At 41.1% G+C, this 13,337-nt stretch overlaps 1 long non-coding RNA gene across 4 annotated transcripts; it reads right to left on the bottom strand.

Annotated features, from left to right (window-relative positions):
- Positions 1–61: 61 nt before the first annotated feature.
- Positions 62–4,514, bottom strand: LOC129848563 (uncharacterized). Of its 4 annotated transcripts, none has more exons than XR_008758510.1 (3): positions 3,820–4,356; positions 875–2,854; positions 62–393 (listed from the first exon to the last, which is right to left on the bottom strand). It is a non-coding gene; the product is annotated as an uncharacterized LOC129848563 (long non-coding RNA). The 4 variants fall into 4 exon arrangements; XR_008758508.1 differs by having other exon boundaries at positions 875–2,665; XR_008758509.1 differs by having other exon boundaries at positions 875–2,296; positions 2,497–4,355.
- Positions 4,515–13,337: the final 8,823 nt, after the last annotated feature.

Genomic DNA, 13,337 nt, shown 5'->3' with positions numbered 1-13,337 from the left:
TCTGATAAACACAGGATAGGTGGAGTAGTTCATCACATTACACTTCATTTCAATCAGTAGAGAATGTGAAACGCTTTATTGAAAAGCTCATTATCCAAGTGTTATAAATACAAGTTCAATCTGTACTTCAATGCACATCTGTTGTGCATTATAAAAACAGAGGAAGAAAGAGGAGTTGGAGAGAGAGGTGTAAAAGACAGAAAGGGAAAGAGGTAAGCACATAGGAGCAGGGAAGGCAGCACATGATTAATGAAACACAGTGCTACCTAAATATTCTCTCAGTTCATCACAATTACATAATAGTGTCTCTAGTCGGCCCAAAGGTTATCTTAAAAGCAGGTGAGGTGGCGATGATGGGACTGGGGGTTGGCATCCTCTCACATCAAAACATATCTGCAGACGAGAGACAGATGGAGAGAGAGAGCATGTTTAAGCCTTGTGTTTTTAGTTCTAATTCTAACATTGTTAGTCATCAATCAGGAGGTGAAATGCAAAACTGACCTGGGATCATTAACTCTGGGACTACTGCATCTATCTGTATTTCAATGTAAAGCATCTCTTTAATAATACTTCCTGTATAATATAAACTGACCTGGGATCATTAACTCTGGGACTACTGCATCTATCTGTATTTCAATGTAAAGCATAACTTTAATAATACTTCCTGTATAATATAAACTGACCTGGGATCATTAACTCTGGGACTACTACATCTATCTGTATTTCAATGTAAAGCATCTCTTTAATAATACTTCCTGTATAATATAAACTGACCTGGGATCATTAACTCTGGGACTACTGCATCTGTCTGTATTTCAATGTAAAGCATTTCTTTAATAATACTTCCTGTTGACCTGACCAAGTTACCTCTCACCTCTGATCATGCTGTGCCCTCTATGTAGCCAGTTCAGATGCAGGAGGGGTTCACCGACACAGCTGATATAACCTAGAGGATTTAGGGAGAAGGGGAGAGAGGGATGAAGTGAAGGATAGAGACTTATTGAGAAAATAAGGTAGTTAAAGCCACAGTGTTCAATAGGAATCTGTGTGTGGCCTCACCTGGTGTCCACACCACACTTAGTGGCTGCAGAGTACTTTATGCTGAAAAACATGAACGGACACACAAGGACAAACAATATAGCGTAGTTATAGAAATAATGAAGTGTCTTACTATTCTCCATGGTTGGCCCTCTTGCCTATTCTTTGAAGGTGGAAGGAGCCACAGTTATACACCTGAGCCTGCTTACTGCACAACACAATCCATCAATCAGATTGATACATGAGTGTGTAGGTGTGGGTTATAGGATGTCTAATTGTTCTACATTTCTTCAATATTAGTGATTTAAAATAGCCTGTTTTGTTTTTGCACAGACATCACACCCTCACCTAAACAGCACCCTCACCTGAGAAGTAGAAATCAAAGGGAGAGAAACTGTGAATTGAATAACTGCAGTTGACATAGCTAAGTAAATGGAAGAATACTCTTATTGCAATGTGAATAGCTCTTAAAAGAGCCTTTGGTTGTGCATAGTGTAGTCTATGGTGTTGCTAGGGAACAGCACCCTCTTAAAAGAGCCTTTGGTTGTGCATAGTGTAGTCTATGGTGTTGCCAGGGAACAGCACCTTCTTAAAAGAGCCTTTGGTTGTGCATAGTGTAGTCTAAGGTGTTGCCAGGGAACAGCACCCTCTTAAAAGAGCCTTTGGTTGTGCATAGTGTAGTCTATGGTGTTGCCAGGGAACAGCACCCTCTTAAAAGAGCCTTTGGTTGTGCATAGTGTAGTCTATGGTGTTGCCAGGGAACAGCACCCTCTTAAAAGAGCCTTTGGTTGTGCATAGTGTAGTCTATGGTGTTGCCAGGGAACAGCACCCTCTTAAAAGAGCCTTTGGTTGTGCATAGTGTAGTCTATGGTGTTGCCAGGGAACAGCACCCTGTTAAAAGAGCCTTTGGTTGTGCATAGTGTAGTCTATGGTGTTGCCAGGGAACAGCACCCTCTTTGAAGAAGTAGGAGGTGAAGATCTCCTGCACACGGATTGCCTCTCTTGCTGCGTTGTTGGACCCCATCCTTGAAACATCCTGCAGAGCAGCAGACTCCTCCCCTGGGACACGGTGGCGAGCTGCAGATCCCCTCCTGGTCCTCGTGTCCATCCTCATGAAGTTACGCAGGACACAGGTAGCCTTCACACACCTGAATTCCTCCAGGAGGCAGTCCCAGATGACCTTGGTCACCCAACCTTGCAGTGCCCTACACGGTAACTGTAGGCAATCGTTTTGAAGGAATCTCCAGTTACAAGGTATCTGTAGGAATATGGAAGACAATGTCATTATTAGACTTTTACATCACCAGGTCATTGTGGATTACTAAAGTATAATATCCCTGATAACAAATCATGATAACATTGGATTGATAGATGCATGGGCACATATATGTACATGTGTAGCATGTGACAATAACAGGATCATATCAAGGATGGCATCACAAATGACTACATAAATACCACTTGAAGCTTGATGATAAGTTGATCATTTGAATCAGCTGTGCAGTGCTGAGGCAAAAACAACAATGTGCCTCTTTGAGTCCCCAGGACTGAGAACCACTGCTCTTCACTGGGACCTCTTCATATGTAGACTGGCTTTCATAGCGCTCTTTATCTGAGGAAAGAAAACCTCACAAGAAACACACTTCATTATAGTCAAATTACACCACACTGAATATTATGTTACTATTATCTCCGTCCTCACTTCTAGTGACAGGAACTACACAAAAGTACCTGCCCTATCCAGAATAGCCTCCTCTCTCACTGACAGTTGGGGCTGCTATCCTTTCACCCTCCTCCATGGCTGGTAGCTAGCTACCTACAAAAGCATTTGGAGTTTGTTTTTTACAGTGATAAATACATCAAGATAGCTAGCTAATATGAAGTTAGACAGCTGATGATATTTAATTCACTTAGCTATCTATCTATACAGACTGGTTACCTATTTAGATGTGATATGAAAGTATTGTGTGAAATTATTTTGATGTTAAAGTATTTTAAATTATTTTGATGTGATATGAAAGTATTGTGTGAAATAATTGTTATGTGATAAGAAAGTATTATGTGAAATTATTTTGAGGAGTAACGGGGGCAGAGAATCAGCAGTAGAAACAATAACAAAGCGTACTCCCTGCCCGTTGAGAATCGATTCACATTTAGATGGAATATTTGACTATTTTAGCTGCCAGAGCCAGTCTACCTCTGAAAATAACATTCAGTCCTTGGACCTTGAGGAGTAACGGGGGCAGCAATCAGCAGTAGAAACAATAACAAAGCGTACTCCCTGCCTGTTTCGGTAAAAAGCTGAGGGATGGGGCTGGAGAAATGCAACCATCCATGATATCAACATTCTAGTTAACCATGTTTTGGGGATATACCGTGTTTGTTTATATTTACTGACAAACATTGGAGTAAAAAAAAGCTTATATTTTGGGTTCTGATGGGGTACGACAGTTGAACTAAGCTCATGAGGCATTTATAAGTGATTTCTTCAAGAAACAATGGGTACATATCATTAATGTATAAGTCCCAAAATGGATGTAACAACTGCTGATTGCCCCTTTAAGACTACATATTGGGCTAATCTAATAGGAGATATTGAGGACTACAGTATTTCAGGCATTGTCATTGGATGCATTTGATCAATTGTTAACGTTTTGTTGATGGTCCACTCTTGATGTTCTACACGTTACAGTGTAGCTTCAGCCATTCCTACAGAACAACATTAAAGTGTAGAACCCCTTTACTGCATATTGGTTCAACGACTGCAGAGACGGTACTTACTGGTGTTAAACAGATCTCCAACCTCCTCTTCTTTCACACCTAAAACTACATCCTCCTCTTTCTCATCCGTCTCTTCTTTTACTGTAACATCCTCCTCCTCTTTCACTCTGAACGTGTCTTCCTCTTCTTTCACTGTAACAGCCCCATCCTCTACTTCTTGTTTTACTGTGACATCCTCCTCTTCTTCCTCCTCTTTCACGACAATGTTCTGCCCCAAAGCTTCTTTCTCCGTCCAGCAGACTGCCTCTTCTTCAACGAGAGGGGAGATGTTTAGGGAGCTCATGTTCGGGGATGTTAGCTAGCTAGCTATCATTAGCGACTAGGCTAGTACTAACTAAACCAGCCAACTACTATAGCTGACTAATACAAAATAACGTAATATTAAATTAAATAGGTTAACAAGTTGATACGACAGAAGTGTGGCTGAAACACAGTAGGTAATATACACCGAAAGCGTATAAATAGCTTGAATCTTTCGGCTATGTTGGCTAGCATGCTACCGAGGTGGTTGACGAGCTGTTTATGAAGAACCGTCCACTAGATTATACGTCACGCTGGCAGCGTCGCCTGAAAGACGCACATCGCCGTCTGCTGACTGGAGGGGAAACGCAGTTGAGGATCATATTTTATTTTCAGACAAAGATTATTGTAAATGGATTTAATTAAATAATACCATTATATTGAGACATACAAAGACAGGAATGTGTTGATTGATTAGTGCGGATAAAAAATGTTTACTACAGCACATTTAAGGCAGTTTCATTAAGTCAAACTAAATCTAAATAATTAGCAAGCTACTGTAGGTCCATACTGCTCCTACATGGTGTAACAATACATCATGTAGATGTATATATTGAACAGACTAGGTCTATACTGCTCCTACATGGTGTAACAATACATCATTTAGATGTATATAATGAACAGACTAGGTCAATACTGCTCCTACATGGTGTAACAATACATCATGTAGATGTATATAATGAACAGACTAGGTCAATACTGCTCCTACATGGTGTAACAATACATCATGTAGATGTATATGTAACAGTATAACTTTAGTACGTCCCCTCGCCCCGACCCGGGCGCGAACCAGGGACCCTCTGCACACATCAACAACAGTCACCCACAAAGCGTCGTTACCCATCGCTCCACAAAAGCCGCGGCCCTTGCAGAGCAAGGTGCAACCCTACTTCTAGGTTTCAGAGCAAGTGACGTAACTGATTGAAATGCTACTAGCGAGTACCCGCTAACTAGCTAGCCATTTCACATCCGTTACATATGTAATGAACAGACTAGGTCTATACTGCTCCAACATCATTGCAACAATACATAACGTAGATGTATATAATGAACAGACTAGGTCTATACTGCTCCTACATGGTGGAACAATACATCATGTATATGTATATAATGAACAGACTAGGTCTATACTGCTCCTACATGGTGTAACAATGTAGGACATCATGTAGATGTACACTACCATTCAAAAGTTTGGGGTCATTTTGAAATGTCCTTGTTTTTTAAAGAAAATCAAATTTTTTCATTTATTTACCTGTTTTTGCTTTGTCATTATGGGGTATTGTGTATATGGAAAACGCCAGCCCAGCCACAATCCTAGAGGTTCACTGATGATCAACCTCCTCCTTCACATCTCACTCCTGATGATCAACCTCCTCCTTCACATCTGACTCCTGATGATCAACCTCCTCCTTCACATCTGACTCCTGATGATCAACCTCCTCCTTCACATCTGACTCCTGATGATCAACCTCCTCCTTCACATCTGACTCCTGATGATCAACCTCCTCCTTCACATCTGACTCCTGATGATCAACCTCCTCCTTCACATCTGACTCCTGATGATCAACCTCCTCCTTCACATCTGACTCCTGATGATCAACCTCCTCCTTCACATCTGACTCCTGATGATCAACCTCCTCCTTCACATCTGACTCCTGATGATCAACCTCCTCCTTCACATCTGACTCCTGATGATCAACCTCCTCCTTCACATCTGACTCCAGTGATCAATCCAGAGCGTCTTCTATTTTGGGGGAATCCCGATGGACGACGTCATCGAATAGGACGTCATCACCGCCACCGCCCACAAGTTAATTGTCATTCAGGTTATCAATGGGAAGAACATTAGCAATATGTCCTGTCTGGTAACTTGTCTCGTTCAAAGGATTTACATTGGCAGGTGTACAGGGAGAAACACCATTAAAAAAACTCAGTTGATCTTAAACTGCGGAAACACTTTTGGAAGTCTTTAACTGCATCAAAGTCTGTGGCCTGTGATGTTGGGACAAATGATAGTCCCTTATTATACAAGAGACAAAATCCACAAATTCTACAGCACAACGGCAGAGTCATGTCTTCAGTGTAAAACTAACAATGACTCAATAATCCTTCTGGGAATGTTATGATGTCATAAAGTTATAACCGGAGTTAGAACGTTGGCTGTCAGAAGTACAGTTATACAATGTAAAATTACTTTTAATGTGTCTGTCTGTATATTTCAAAACATGGCATTTGAGGGTGCAGTGAGATACCCCAGAGTTGGACGATACGTTTCTCATAAATCATCTTAAATATTATACTTAATTAAACCTGGAAATCAACCAATCCTCTGTTGTTAATTCAATAGAAAGGTCAAATGCTTTATTATCTAAAAGTTGAAAGTGACGGAGAGAAATAAAATGGTGCTGATGAATGCTCTTGCTGTGTTCCAGTAGGTGGGTCTGGGCAGGTGTGATGTAGTTAATGGAGATGGAGGTGTGTTCTAGTGGGTCTGGGCAGGTGTGATGTAGTTAATGGAGATGGAGATGTGTTCTAGTGGGTCTGGGCAGGTGTGATGTAGTTAATGGAGATGGAGGTGTGTTCTAGTGGGTCTGGGCAGGTGTGATGTAGTTAATGGAGATGAAGGTGTGTTCTAGTGGGTCTGGGCAGGTGTGATGTAGTTAATGGAGATGGAGGTCTGTTCTAGTGGGTCTGGGCAGGTGTGATGTAGTTAATGGAGATTGAGGTGTGTTCTAGTGGGTCTGGGCAGGTGTGATGTAGTTAATGGAGATGGGGGTGTGTTCTAGTGGGTCTGGGCAGGTGTGATGTAGTTAATGGAGATGGAGGTGTGTTCTAGTGGGTCTGGGCAGGTGTGATGTAGTTAATGGAGATGGAGGTGTGTTCTAGTGGGTCTGGGCAGGTGTGATGTAGTTAATGGAGATGGAGGTGTGATGTAGTTAATGTTTGTAAGATGTTGTCATTTGTATGTTTTGTATTGTTTATAAAAAGATAAAATAAAATATTTTTCCCAATGCAAAGTTACACCTCACTGTTCTATTTTTGGAGTTATTACATTAAACCAATCAGAATTTAGAAGAATGCCAAAGTCAGGTGTAAAGTAAAATGGAGGACCAGCCTATTCCCTATGATGTAAACTACAACAGAAATAACTTCAAATGTAAAGAGATTTCTGGCATCAGCACAAAATGTGATTCAGAGTCACCGAATATATTTTAAGTATTTTAATTAAACTCAAACGATAAACGGTAAATGCAATTCTCGTATATACGTGTTCACTGTATCACCACGCAGGGTAGATCAGAGAACTGTGGAATGTACTCAAATAGTAGTTTTTATACTATGACAGTTTTAGTTCCAACTCTTCCCGTTGGCCTATCATAGTAGAGGCTTAGCATGGTTAATTGCTCCGCTTTTGGGGGCACCCGAACTTGTCCAAGCCCCTTGGCGCTTTTCTTTGTCCACATCTGGTTGCTGGGTAGAGTAGCTCCGTCTTGTGTCTCCCCTTGATTCTTCACTCAAACAATTCCCTAATATGGAACTGAACAGTCTCTCAACCCCCCTGGTTGGCCTAGAGTGATGCACCCCTCCCCTCTCCAGACTGACCACAGCTTTTATGGCCTGTGTTGGTCAGTCCTTACACACCTACACACATCTGTATTGTTTGTGTGTGTGAGTGTAACAAAACAATATTCATCTTCAAACAATATGCTAACAGGCTATAGTGCATAAACATAAATCCTAACAAAATGTAGAACTTCAAATTAAGCCAATCGTTTGCACTCATGACTTGAGTGATTTAAAGTAAACCAACGTTTTGGAAATACAAAACGCCATCTAACCAAATATCAAAGAATGTTATCTTAGCCAGCCAGCTAACATTAACTATACGCAGTTATCTTAGCAGGCCAGCTAACATGAGCTATATGCAGTTATCTTAGCCAGCCAGCTAACATGAGCTATATGCAGTTATCTTAGCCAGCCAGCTAACATTAGCTATATGCAATTATCTTAGCCGGCCAGCTAAAGTTAGCTATATGCAGTTATCTTAGCCGGCCAGCTAACATTAGCTATATGCAGTTATCTTAGCCAGCCATCTAACATTAGCTATATGCAATTATCTTAGCCGGCCAGCTAAAGTTAGCTATATGCAGTTATCTTAGCCGGCCAGCTAACATTAGCTATATGCAGTTATCTTAGCCGGCCAGCTAACATTAGCTATATGCAGTTATCTTAGCCGGCCAGGTAACGTTAGCTATATGCAGTAATCTTAGCCGGCCAGCTAACGTTAGCTATTTAGCCAACTAGCTATTAGCCTAACCAGCGTAGCCAACCAGTTAACGTTAGCTATTTAGCCAACTAGCTATTAGCCTAACAAGCGTAGCCAACCAGCTAACGTTAGCTATTTAGCCAACTAGCTATTAGCCTAACCAGCGTAGCTAACCAGCTAACGTTAGCTATTTAGCCAACTAGCTATTAGCCTAACCAGCGTAGCTAACCAGCTAACGTTAGCTATTTAGCCAAGTAGCTATTAGCCTAACAAGCGTAGCCAACCAGCTAACGTTAGCTATTTAGCCAACTAGCTATTAGCCTAACCAGCGTAGCCAACCAGCTAACGTTAGCTATTTAGCCAACTAGCTACTAGCCTAACCAGCGTAGCCAAACAGCACCGAGACCATTTAGAACCAAACTAACAAAACCTAAACGTGTTTGCAGATCAAAAGATCAGAGACAAACAGAATGATGGGAGAAAATTAACCTTCAGAAGTCATTGATCAATGCTGATAAAGTGACACACTGCTTCAATAATAATGAGTAGTTATTTATGATGTAAGGTGATTTGTAGAGCAGTCAGTTGGCAGTCGCCTGCAGTGTCGAACCAAACCAAACCAATCAGGTGGTTGTTCGATGAAACGAATCTTCAGACGTCATTGATCACGTGCTGCTGATAAAGTGATAAAGGCATCAGCACACTGCTTTGAAGTTTAATGCTTTCAAGGCCTCGTACCTCCGGTATCAAACATAACATCCCCACCGAAAAGTTGACAAAACAAAAAGGAGCAAGCAGGTTGATTTCCTCTGTCATTTTGAGCCCACGGCAAGAAGGCACCAGAGCCCACCGTGCTAACAGGTTCCCACTAGATAACACAACCACACAGTTAATGAAAAGCATGAGGTGAAGCTTGAGCTAGATATCAACCTATCGAGCTGGTGTGACCTTCCTGGTCTCTCAAGTCAGTGAGTCAACACAGGAAGGAGCAATGGATGGATAGTTCATTTATTTCCAAAGCTGCAATGATGGGACACACACAGTCTGGATGAATGATCAGTAGTGACGGGATATAAATAGCACTCCCACATCAATTCTACATTAATCTGCCCTATAATATACTAACAAAAAACAATTGAAATGTCCATCAAAGTTACTGTGATCGTATAGTGGATTCCTAATAATTTCTAATTTACTATAATAAATGAAGCAATTGTTTACATGTGTCTCATATTCACTACATCAGAATAAACTGTCATCCATTTTACTAACAAAATATATCAAATATACCTGGGAAATTACTCGATGTCCCCCTCTGGTGGCGAGGAAGTATAATACACCTAAACTAACAAAACCGGGCTAATTAACTGGCTGGTGTTCATGAATTTATAAAACATATACTCTATACATTTGTCATAAATGACCTGCATTGATGAGACACACAGTGTGGATGAACGATCAGTAGTCGACAGGGTAAAAATATCACTCCTAAAGAAGATGCATTTTCCAGTTAGATACCAACTTGAAAGAGGGATCTTTAGCATAAAACCCACATGGAGAACTGAGATTTGGCAAATAACATATAAAGAGGCTTACTTGACACCAAACCAACAACAGTAGTTCCTAAAACATAAATTGCTAATGTATGATTTAAAACGTGGATTTTGTGATGTAATGTCAACTTTATATATTTCTATCCCGGGACTATTCAATTTTGAACTCACCCACAGCAATTCTCCATAAATCTGCTGTGGATTACCCAGAATCCCGAAATAAATTAATACATATGTGATAATTCAAAAACACAACTGGTTGTGCTTATAGGGAACCAGATCGTGAACACAACTAAGTTACTAAGTCTTTAGCCACACTGTATTGTTACACTGGTGAGTAAAAACTCATTCTTCCTACACTAACTTTTGGTCTGAACATTATAATATATATTTTACGTCACACTAGCGTCATTGTCTTAAAGTTGCACATCTCCATCGCAGTCAGAGGTTCAGACTGAGCGTTACCCACTCCAGTCAGCAGATGGCGGTGTGCGATTTTAAGGCAATGCTGTTAGTGTGACGTATAATCTAGTGGACGGAACGCAATGCTGTTAGTGTGACGTATAATCTAGTGGACGGAACGCTTCCTTCAGCAGCAGCAACAGTTATTCAGCCATCTCGGTAGCTTGCTAGCCTAAATAGCCGAACCCATAAAGCTCTTTAGACGCTTTAGTGTATATTAGCCACTGTATTTTAAACCCTCGTCTGTCGTCTAGTTAGTTAGTTATCCTATTTCATTTCATATTTACGGTGTTGTTATTATTCAGCTGGCGGGCTGGTTAAGTTAGCATTAGCCTAGCTAGCTAACATCTCCGACCATGAGTTCACTAAATTACTCTCTTCCTGCTGAAGAAGAGACGGTCTGCTGGACGGAGAAAGAAGCTCTCATCAAAGAGGAGGAGGAAGAGAAGGATGTTACAATACAAAAACAAGTAGAGGGTGAGGTTGTTACCCTGAAAGAAGAAGATAAAGACGTTTCAGTGAAAGAAGAGGAAGACGTTACAGTGAAAGAAGAGGCGTTCAGAGTGAAAGAGGAGGAGGGTGTTACAGTAAAAGATGAGGAGGATTCAGTTTTTGAAGTGAAAGCGGAGGATGGGGAGATTACGGTCTCATCGGAAGAAGAGGAGGAGGAAACTGGATATCTGGGCCCGATTTCCCAAACGCAATTTAAGGCATCCAGTGGTTCTAAAGATGAACTTAGCCATAAGATGGTTTTGAGAAACCGGGCCGTGATTACCACTGGTAAGTACTGTCTTAAAAACAGAGGCACAAACTCTGCAGTTGTTGAACTGATGTTTGGTGTTAAAAGGGAAATCGACAATTGCTACATCCATATTTTGACTTTTAAATTATTTATTTATAGCCATTGATTCTTGAAGAATATAACACATGCCTCATGAGCTTAGTTCAACTGTTGTACCCCATCAGATCCCAAAATAAGCTTTTTTTACTCCAATGTTTAGAAACAATGTAAATCAACAGCCTCAACATGGTTAAAACTATAATGTTGATATCATGGATGGTCAGTCCTTGCATCCATAGGTCTGTCTATGAATTTGAGAGTAGTTACATTTCTCCAGCCCCATCATCTTATTACCAAAACAGTGGTGGAATTACAGCTTTGTTATTGGTTGAACTGCAGATTGGTTGATTGATGTGTGGCTTTTTTAAAGGGACAACCTAGTATTTAAACAGCAACAAAATGGCTGGCAAGAGACTTGGTTTGGTAAACAGTTGAGGGATGGGGCTGGAGAAATGTAACCACTCTCAAATTCATAGAGAAAGCTATTGTAGCAACCGTAACCCAACACCTAGGGACCTAGTCAAGAATTTCAGACATCTTGGCATAACAGTTATAAGGTGTTGGCTTGAGAGTCGCTGGACCCAGGTTTGAGTCCAGCTCAGGACTACCCCCTGAATTCACTATACTATGAATACAAGGACTGGCCATCCATGATGTCATAATAATAGTTTAACCAGGTTTCTGGGATATATAGTATATTCTAGAATTCATCCATGATGTCATAATTATAGTTTAACCAGGTTTCTAGGATATATAGTATATTCTAGAATTAATCCATGATGTCATAATGATAGTGTAACCAGGTTTCTAGGATATATAGTATATTCTAGAATTCATCCATGATGTCATAGTGATAGTTTAACCATTAAAGGCAAGACATACCTTGATTCAATTACATTCATGAATTGGTTTGAAACCATAAACCCTTCTCAATTTGGTGCCTTGTCGGATTTGTAAAAAATGGTTTGTCATGAAACACTTATTTATTTATTTAAATGTAACCTTTATTTATTTAAATGTAACCTTTGTCCGGTTGTGATACAGCCCGGATTTGATCCAGGGTTTCTTTAGTGACGCCTCAAGCACTGAGATGCAGTGTCCGCTGCGCCACTCGGGAGCCATAAAATCATGTTCTAGTGCTGTCCCCAACTAAAATACATCTTGGTCAACCAAGAGTCATCTGTTCTTTCTACCAATCTCCCCATGTGTTTTTATAAAATCTGTATGTACTGAACTTGTCTGATGCTTTAAGCACGCTGTTTGATTAAATAAATAAGACACAAATGACGAGAGGGAGCCAGTCGTCAACATAACCCGACCAGAGGGAGCCGGTCGTCAACACAACCCGACCAGAGGGAGCCGGTCGTCAACACAACCCGACCAGAGGGAGCCGGTCGTCAACACAACCCGACCAGAGGGAGCCGGTCGTCAACACAACCCGACCAGAGGGAGCCGGTCGTCAACACAACCCGACCAGAGGGAGCCGGTCGTCAACACAACCCGACCAGAGGGAGCCGGTCGTCAACACAACCCGACCAGAGGGAGCCGGTCGTCAACACTACCCGACCAGAGGGAGCCCCCCTCTACTGTGTGATTTCTACCAATCTGTGTGCCAGTTATGATTTTCATATGCACATTTTCGTGGAACAGTTTCATTTAATTTATAATAGTATCTCAAAATTATTGTCCATTAATCTACATTCTATCTAAATCTAAATGAAAATGATACAAATCTAAGAGTAACTTTTATTGCCATTGCCAACTATGTAAAAAAAAATAGCCTACATAAAGCCAACAATAGAAAATATTGTTGTATTGTAATACCTGCCAGTCTCCTGGCCTGCTTAGTGGACCCTATGATCACTCGGCTACACAGCTGATGCCTCCCAGACTCTTCACTAAGACGACTAGAAGCCACTACATCACCGGATTCCTGCCGTAAGCTCTGGACCTTTGCACCGGATTGGCTATAGTGGCTAACGCCCTTGTCCCGAAGCTAGCACCAGTTAGCCTCGATCCAGGTGCATCTCCCGGCTAGCAAACAAATAACTCCAGCTACAATACCTATTTTGCCAATTGGCCTGGACCCTTTGTC

This window comes from Salvelinus fontinalis, unplaced genomic scaffold (genome assembly GCF_029448725.1).
Source record: "Salvelinus fontinalis isolate EN_2023a unplaced genomic scaffold, ASM2944872v1 scaffold_1070, whole genome shotgun sequence".
NCBI classification, from domain to species: domain Eukaryota; kingdom Metazoa; phylum Chordata; class Actinopteri; order Salmoniformes; family Salmonidae; genus Salvelinus; species Salvelinus fontinalis.
The sequence above is the reverse complement of the archived record's forward strand: the minus strand, read 5'-3'. Positions and strand labels throughout refer to the sequence as shown.